Source organism: Equus asinus, chromosome 3 (assembly GCF_041296235.1).
Source record: "Equus asinus isolate D_3611 breed Donkey chromosome 3, EquAss-T2T_v2, whole genome shotgun sequence".
Taxonomy (NCBI): domain Eukaryota; kingdom Metazoa; phylum Chordata; class Mammalia; order Perissodactyla; family Equidae; genus Equus; species Equus asinus.
The window spans coordinates 112,695,550-112,705,574 of NC_091792.1; positions in this window are offsets into that span (position 1 = coordinate 112,695,550).

Sequence of the window (10,025 nt, forward strand, 5' to 3'; positions counted from 1 at the left end):
TTTTGTTTGTACCTTCTGCCTGGGTGGTCCCCCTAATATTGTTCTCCCTCAGCCTCACCTTCTGCTTCATCTAGTTTCATGTAGTTAATTTCCACTGAATTTTAGGTGACAGTTAGGCACTATGTTCTCAAAGAATATTCTGAGCATTATCTATTTTACCAACATTATTTGCACTTATGTTCTCTCAGTTTTGTATTAGCCCTTTTAAATGTGTGTATACAACACTAGATACTAAAAGATGTGATAGCATGTCTATCTTGCTTCTGTTACATCACCACAGTGGCCTGCACACAGTGGACATTTGGTAAAGAAGGAAGAAGGCAGAAAAGGTAAAAAGGAAAAAAGAAAGAAGGGAGAGAAAGAAAAAAGAGAAGGAAGGGAGCCCAGATGGAGCAAGGGAGGAATAGAAGGAGGGAAGGAAGGAAGGAAGAAAGGAAGGAAGGATAGATTTCAAGTTACATAACTAATGTAAGAAAAATACATACTAGTTGTATTAATGTCACCTTTTCTTGTGTGTGTTTGGAATCGTCAGTAAGAGATGACAAAATTTTGTTCTCTTGTTTTCATCTGAAGGACAGTTATTTTGACATATACCTTACCTCAAAAATGTGCAGTACATCTGCGTGAAAAACTTGCATATAATTTGTTCTCTTTTCTACATTGCTCAGTAAGAGTATTTAAGTTTCTGAGAAGGACTCAAATGTATTTCTTCATATAAATGGAATAATAAATTTCTCTGACTCTAAGGGCTAATAATTTTCCAAAACGTCCCTAGAGTACAGTATCAACAGCATCTGTCAAAAAGCTCATCGAAAACGTACCAATGTTTAACTGTCATGTTAGTTTCTTTAACATTAAATATTTATTTAATTGATCGTCTATGGATATAACGACACTTTTCAAAATATCAATGAGTTCATAATACTTTTTATGGAGTAATAAGATAGCTTATATTCTTTAACCTAATCATTTAAAAAAGTATTTCTATTGATTTTTCCTATGTTCTGTTCTTGGCTGCATTTGTACTTTAGAAATGTGTAACATTTACCTAGTTAAATGACCTAGTTACTTTATAAATTTTAGTTCTCAGTCTTCCCACTCATCATATTTTTACCTTGTTCACCTCAAGAACAGTGTTATTAAAACACATGATTTCACAGAATTGAATTTTACTAGAAAGAGTAAATATAATAAAATTTTTCTGTGAGATTACCAAACTATGATCTTTGGCAGTAGTTCTCAAACTTTTTGACTCAGGATTTCTTCGTGCTCTTAAAAATTATTGTGGTTCCCAGTAAAGCTTCCTCAGAAAATTTTTGGGTAATATTGTAATGCATAGTAAAAAAAAAAATCTGACTGAAAACAAATAAAACATTTATACTTTATTTTTTGAGATTTATATGTGAATACTCACTAATAGTTTCGTCACAAATGTTAGTAAAACTACAAACTACTCCACAGAACCAATCATAATTACTGGAAGTGTGGTCCCACCCCAGAGCAATTGAATCAATATCCCCGGGCCTGGGCCCCAGGCTGTTGTTGTTTTACTTGGTTGTTTTTTGTGTTTTTGTTTGGTTTAAGGTTTCTAAATGATTCTACTTCACAGTATGTTTGCGAACTACTGCTCTTCTATGAGATAATATACCTTACTCACACAGGTGTTGTCTTGTTTTTATCCAGTACGCACTTTCGAATTTCTATTAAGAAATTTAAAAGATTTATGGTTTATTAATCAATATATTTAATTTTTATTGTAATGAATAAAAGCTAAAGACAAAATTTACAGGTAGAAAACTATGAAAATTATGTAAAAAAAACTTTCCATGAATTCTATGACTGAGAAATATTTGCTAGTGTTGTTTTATTATTTTTCTTTCCGGAATGTATATTTGTGCACATTTTATTTACACATATATCCTTTAATCATGCAAGAAAAATGTCTTTGAGAGTGCATTTTTTAAAACGCAATATTTCATTGTAGAAATTGACTCTTTATCTTGTTTACAATGTTTCTATTGTTATGTAAATACTATGAAAATGATTTTATCTGAATGTATGATTATTTCACGAAAGTAGATTCTTGAAATTATTCAGGCCTAAATTGAGCATTTTAAAGCTATAATACAAAATGAAAAATTATTTTCCATAAACTATGGGTCATTTACTTACATTTGCAGCCCGATTTTGTTGTCCAACCCGCCCTTTGTAAGCATACAATTGCATTCTAATTTTAGCAGAAAAAGTTGTTTCTCATGTTTTAACTGTGTCTAAAATTAATATTTTTATATTTATAATAAATAATTATTAAGAAATTGCTTCCAGTTATTAATAAAATCATATTAACTTATTGGTTGATTGCTATGTGTCAGATTTTCTTAGAAGTGTTTTGCCTATGTGGCTTTTTTTCACATTTAATCTTACCAAAATTATCAAGTAACTCCTAACATCCCAATCTTCACAAATTAGGGAACTAAGACACAGAGAAATTAGGTAATTTTCAAGATGTCCCGGAACCAAAAAGTACCAAAGATTTAACTTAACTATGGAACACTGACCACAGACTCCGTGCTTTTATTAGCTTTACACTCTTGAGTAATTCTCCAAACTGTGATAAATGTACTCTGTCACTACCTACAAATAATCTTCAGGAGAAATCAATTTCTAAATCCATAACTTGTATATGTGATGTTTCTTAAAACTCATCATCTGAGGGTTAGCCACATTCACAATAGTCTATTCCCCATTTTATTAATAGAAGTGCATTAGTTTCCTATCGCTGCTGTAACTGCCACAAATATCATGTTAGAAAAACACAAATCTATTTTCTTCCAGTTCTGGAGCTCAGAAGTCTAAAATGCATTGGAAGGGCTGCACTCCTTCTTGAGGTTCTAAGAGAAGAATAGGTTCCACATCTTTGCCAGCTTTTAGAGAATGTTCTCATTCCTTGGCTCACAGCTCTCTTCTATCTGCAGAAACTTCAGTTGTGTCTCTCTAACCTCTGCTTCTATCATCACATCTTCTATCTCTTCTGCCTCCTTCTGTCATTTAAGGACCTTTGTGATTATACTGGACTCACCAAGAACATTCAGGATAATTTCTCTATTTTAAGATCCTTAATTTAATCACAGTTGCCAATCCCCTTTGCTACGTAAAACAGCACATCCACAGGTTCTGGACATAAGGACATAGGCATCTTTAGGACATCATTAGTGTGTTTACCACAGTAAGGCATACTCTTCTTCATCTACATACTCTTCCTCATCCTTTTCCAGTCTTAATGCAGTGCATATTTGGGAATGTAAAAAGTTGTGAAAATTTATGCCAAGCAAAGAGATATTATTAAAGGTTAGTTTGGGACACACTATTATGATAACTAATTAAGAACCATAGACTCGTAAAGCTTTTTATCATTGTCTGATTTAAAAGTACTTACCTAAAGAGTGATACTCAGCATTAGCATCAGAGTGTTGTGGTACTCATTGGAGTGCTCTGAACTGAGAACAACAAAGCAACCGTCTGATGGGACTCTTTCAAATATACTTGGAATGTTCTGCAGGATTACCAGAGTCTTCAAGACACATTGGATAAAGCTCATATATAATGTTTACACAAATCACTTCTAGTTCTTTCTGCTTACCTCAATAAGGTGGTTAAAACGTACTCATCAAAATATGTCATAAAATATTTGTTTCAAATATAAATCATCTTATCACCACTATAACATTTTTAATAATTTATATGTCATTAGCAAGAATTAAACTTATTTCAAGTTATGAGAAATATCTAGATAACTTGAAATGTGTTAGGTACATAATTTTCAAAAATTCTTAAAGATAGATGCAAGCAAAAATTTTGGAAACCATACCAACTGCATAATGAAGTTAAGTATTTTAAATTATATTCTATTAATCACTTTATATTTTTATTGTAAATTCTATTGATCACTCATTTTTCTTTTGCTGAGTTGGATATGGTTTATGATATTATGTTATAAATTAACATTAATTAAAATTCAAAATTTTTTTCTGGTAGATTAATTGTAAGTAATGATTCTGTTTATCATTTTGCCTATGAGCTTTGGCTTAAATAAATTGTTCAATGTTTACTGATATAATTTTGTGAGTGTAATTTCTTCCCTACTTCGCTTTATTCACTAGAATATCTTTGTTATGATTTTCTTCACTGAAGACCCTCAGATATGTACTATAGCATAACATGTTTGTAAACATTTAGTAAGAAAATAGGATTAAGGGGTTATTTTTATCTTGGGTAGTGTGTCCCCTTAAATCTAAATTAAATAAGGTACAATTCTGAACCCTGTTAGGGCCTTCTGTGGGCAAGGTCTACATGGCTCAGCAGAGGTCCCAGGAGGCTATCCAAGGGCATTGCCTCAAGAAAGGAGACATAGACATCCCTTATATACTGTATATTCCTGCGCCATGAGTGAGATCAATGGATTAAGAGAAATATATAAATATATGTGTGTATACATATGTGTATATATGTATTTACACACATACAATACCCACACATGTATGGAATCTAAGAGGTAAGATTGCTTTCCTTTCCTCTCCTGTTTCAGTGTGGGGGTCCTGTGGTTAATACCACTGGATGGCTTCAGCCAACTCGATCCATCTTCACAGACTGTGCTAGAGAGAAGGGAAAACATGTTCTGTCCATCTCCTTCTCAGTCCCTTTTGCAGATTTGCCTGCTGGAATAAGTCAGTTGCAATCTTGTGTACTGGAAAGGTATTTTGAATTGTTTATCACTCTCTTTATGGTAAAAATAGTCTTCATTTTTCCATATGTTAATTTATCTATTTTGCTTTTCTTTATGGTTAGTGCTTCATCTGGTCTTATTTAAGATATTTGTTTTCTCCTTTTAAGATAACAGAACTCCATATTACCTGAAGGGATTAGTGTAGCAAAGAGAAAGAGCAGGTTATTGAAAGACAAGCAAAGGAAAAAAGTTTTTAAAAAAATTCTGCATTTTATAAGTATAAAAAATATTTTAAAATATTCATATACCCAAGAATATTTGGTAGAGATATATTTGTATCAAAACTAATTAAAATAGATACCAAATTCTGTTAATAAATTTTTTCCCTACTCTCTCCATATTCTTCCAATGAAATAGCAATCATTAAAACTAGTTCATAATAACTTAAAAACTCAATTGAGTGCAGTATTTAGGAGTCAGGCAGACCAGAATTCTAATCTTATCTCACTCAGTCTCCTAATATGTAAATTGAAAAAACAAAAAACACTTAATGCATAAGGTTACCAAAAGGATCAAATAAGAAATACATTGTAGTAAATATAGATATATATTTTCTTCTTAGACTATTTTACTTTTAGAAGTTCTGCTTCTCTACTCTATGTATTTTTCTTGGGGCTGTCAATCAGGTGAGAATAACTCTTCTACCAGGGTTGGGAGCAGTTAACTCAATTTGAACACTCAGATTATTCTGGGATCCATTTTTTCTCAATGTTTCGTTTTTACTTCTGACTTTTCAATTTCATGAGCCAATAAATCTCTTATATTATTTTACCTAGGTTGTTTTTTCCTCTCTCTTTTTTAGTAGGCAACTTTTAACAATATAAGCCTGCAAAGCATTTAGAATGTGCTGTCATACACTAATTATTTAATTAATATCAGACATAATTACTATAATGAAGTGGATTGCAGCTAAGTAATTACAAGGGGATTGGAAATCATTCCAAAGATACATCAGCTCTGCTATAACATATGAACATTCCTGAAATTTATTCATTAGTTATTCATTGTCAGTCATTCAACAAATATTACTTGAGACATTAGTAGAGTTAGGAACTCCAAAAAGTTTACGATTAAAAATATGCGCTGAGTCTAGAAAGTAATCAACTCTTCTTCTTATCTTCCCATTTATATTTTTCTATGATCCTCTTCGTTCCTTTACAAACAAAAATACACTCAGTAAAAGATCAAACATTCTAAATAACTCTTGCAAGAACTAATGAGAATAGCACAGAATTAAGCCATTCTTTTTCCAATTTAATAAAATCAGTGGTTTAATGTAAATTGAGTTTGTTTTTGTATAATGCACATGTATTATGTATTATGTATTATGCTAGAAAGCAAAAAAAATACGACTCAGGTAATAAGGACAAAACTGTATACTTGAAATATAATAAAATCTGTACTCCTTATCATATCTATGTCGTCAGTAAAGCTTTACATTTTTTAAGATCATGTAACTTGGTCTATTTAAGCACATATTTTAATAAAAATTAATTCACTGGAGGGCTAAATTCACTAATTCACTAAAATGCATATAGAGGTAATGCTCCTGCTTGTGTCCATCAACTAATACTAAATACTTCCAAGAGCCAAATTCTCACAAGCATGTAAAGTTGTTTGAATTATTTATGTCCACAATTAATGATATAGATCAAAGAATCACAAAACCTCAGTGGCATTCCACGAGAAATGTTTATTTTTATCCCCAGGAGTTTATGCATTAGCTGGATGATTTTTCTGATGCAGGCCAGGATCAACTGATTTCAACTTGGCACACTCGTGCATTTGTGGTCAGCTGGAGGGTTGGCTATAGCTTGGAAATATAGGCCGGCTGGTCTAGGCAGTTTGGCTGGATTTACTCAGCCCTCCTCTATGTGGTCTCTCATCTACTAGCAGATTAGCCTGGGTTTACTTCTATACACTGTGCTTCAACTATTTCTGTTTAGTACTAAAAGAGAAATAGCTAAAAGAGAAATAGCTGAAGCACAGAAAGCTTCTTAGACTTTTTGGGTTCTGAAATGGGACTGTTTCAATTGTGGTACATTCAGTTAGCCAATGCAAGTCACAAGTCCAACCCAGATTTAAGAAGTGGGGATGAAGATTCTATCACGTGATTTGAGGAGCTCAAAGTCACAAAGCAAAGGAGATAGATAGATAGACAGAGAGAGAGAGAGGTAGAAATGGGGGCAGTATTTCCAGTTCTATCACATTTTTCCCCCAGTTTCTCAGAGTACCTATTATCCAGAGCAATACATAGAGGCCCATATATTTAATATAATGCAGCATTGTAATAAACTGAAAGCATCTTTTCTTGAGAAATGTGCTTACTTGAGAAATGCTTTCTTCAATAATCCAATGCAATACTAAAAAAAATCTGCAAGATGTAAATCTACTCAGAACTATCTGTCCAACTAAATAGGCAATAGAAAATTCACTTTAATTGTAATTGTATTGTAACCCACAAAAACTGCATTTTTGTCTTTCGAGTCAATAAAGCAATTTAGAAATTAATAAGCATTTGTCTGTCTGAATCTGGGTTCATGAATTTTAAACAGGATGAGAAATTGCTATGTTACATCTTTTGTCAAACAATGGGCTCCTGCTATTAACAGTGACAGATTAAAACTAGCTGTGTTTTTTTAATGAATAATGCACATGTAATTTCCTAGCAGTTAATATCTGTGTGCTTACTAAAATGTTGAAATGTCTTAATATATTTTCTCAAGTATAATTTAAGAAGGAAAAAATATCAATTAACACGTTCAATTTTACTGAATTCTCAAGCAGGTGCAACTTTTGTCTAGCAAAATATGTCAGTGGTATTCTGAGAGCTGTTCACATTTGTCTGTTTGTCTTCTTTCTGGCTGTGATAGGATGGAACTTTCCCTCTTCCTTTTAAATTAGGCATGACCATGTGAATTTCTTTGGGCCATGCATTATAAGTATTAGTGAAATTGATTCTTATTCACTCTGGGAGGGTATTTAAGAGTTAATGCATAATTTTCCATGTTCTTTTTCTCTTGCCTTGGTGATGGTGGGAGAATATGTGGTAATTTTCATTGTTATTTGGAATCCTTCAATCCTTAAAATCAATGGAGCTCCCTTGTTAATCTAGAGAAGGCATATTGTGTGAGAAAGAAACCAATTTTTCATGTATTAAGTCACTGTGATTTTTGGATTTTTGTTTAGCCTCAATGCATCTTGACTGATAGAATTAGATGTGGCTCAAAGTATCTTGATTTTGGATTTGCTATAAACTAAATTTTTATTTAGGTTTATAAGTAAAAATGGTTGGTTTTAAGGTAAATAGCTGAGAGTATGGCTATTTTCATCCTCCTAAGATAGGATTCTTGAAAATATAAGTAAATATTAAAATTTTCAATAAGGTTTTACTGCTTTGTTATTTGTAGGCACAATACTTGATAAATATGAATGGAGAGTGTTATAAAATAATAGTTACTATTTTATGTTCCTACTCTAACGTAGACATTTTGTTGTTGTTTGTTATCTTGTTTAACCTTTCAAACAACCCACTAAGGTAATTGTTTCCAGTATATGTCTTAGCTTAGGCTGCCATAACAAAATACTAGATACTGGATGTCTTAAACGTCTGATGTCTTAAACAATAGACATTTATTTTTTCATATTGGGAAGATGGAAAGTCCAAGATCAAAGTTCCATTTTACTTGGTTTCTGGCGAGGGAAGAAAGAATTTCCTGGTTTATAGACTTCCATCTTCTAGTTGTATCCTCACATGGCAAAGAGAAAGCCAGAGAGCTCTCTAGTGTCTCTTCCTATAAGGACATAATCCTCTTGAATCAGGATACCACCCTTAAATCCTCATTAAACTTTAATTACTTCCTTACTCCAAATACAGCCACACTGGCGGTTGGTGCTCAACATATCAATTTGGGGGGACACGTGCATTCAGTCCGTAACCCTATATGTCTTTCTTTTATTGTCTTTTTCCTTCTTTCTCTCCTCCCTTGCCTCTTTCCTTCCACACTTCCTTCTTTTTTACTCCTTTTTCTACCATTAGTACTTTATGATCTTTTATTTATTTATTTAAAGTTTCATGCAAAACAGTTTAATGAGATGGTAGTGACAGCCAAGATCACACAGGGAGTAAATTCAACTATTTCAACTCTTGCATTTAGGAATTTGTTTTTTACTAACATTCACCTTTATGAATGCTACAATATTTAGTTTCCCTTTTATTAGTGTTCTCATATTCAAAGTTTATATAATGAATCCTATTCAGGGTAAACTTGGCTTTGTTATGTGGTAAAAGGTCTTGTATAGAAGTTCTGCTTTTAATTTAGGGAGGTAGGGAGACTATGTTGTATTTAGATTTTTCTTATTACTGAGGCTATAAACTGTTAGAAAGTGTTTGTACGGATTAAGTAGAAAGTGTCCTCAGACGTGGTTCCTCTTCTGTCACAAAAGGTAATTTAAAAGTAAATAAAGATAGAATTAGTCAATATAAAACATTAATTCTGATGTATAAAACCAAATAATCATCCCAATCTACTCAATTTTTATCACTCTATGACTCTATCAATTGTTAGGCATTTATTATTTTTTATATTACCATAAAACATGCTGTCAATTAAAACATAAGTACACTGTTTTCTTATTTAGAATTTTATTTTATAACAACATCTTAGATCCTTTTTATTACATTGAGCTTGCTTTTTTCAGGATGACAATATTACCAAAATATTTGAGAGTTTAGTAAAAGTTATGTTAGCTTAACATGTGAATTTTTTAGATATGTTATTCTTGTATGGAATCCAACTCTTCTGAATAATTTCTTACACCTAGTTGACAAAGTATGTGTTTTTCCAAGGATACCATCCTCCAAGGATGCATTATTTTGTAGCAGAGTGCTCCACTGTTGCACCCAGGATATTTTCCAGTTGGAGGACACTCGTCCTGCAAGTTTTGCTCCTAGTGCTTCTTCATTTGCTATGTGATAAACACCTTCTGTGAGTGTCTCAACGTTAAATAAAATAAAGATTTATTTGCTTGCGAGAATTTTCATTTTTGATGTTTCATAAAGCATTTACTTTTGCTTTGAAGTAAAGTTTATGAATTATAGCTACTCTTCCAGTTGTAAATATTACTACAGTAATACCAAATGTTTACCCTGATGCTCTGTACCTTCTCTTTTATGCATATAGAACAAATTATTTTTTAAATGTGGTGTTATACCATAACACTTTTGAAAACATATTAAAGG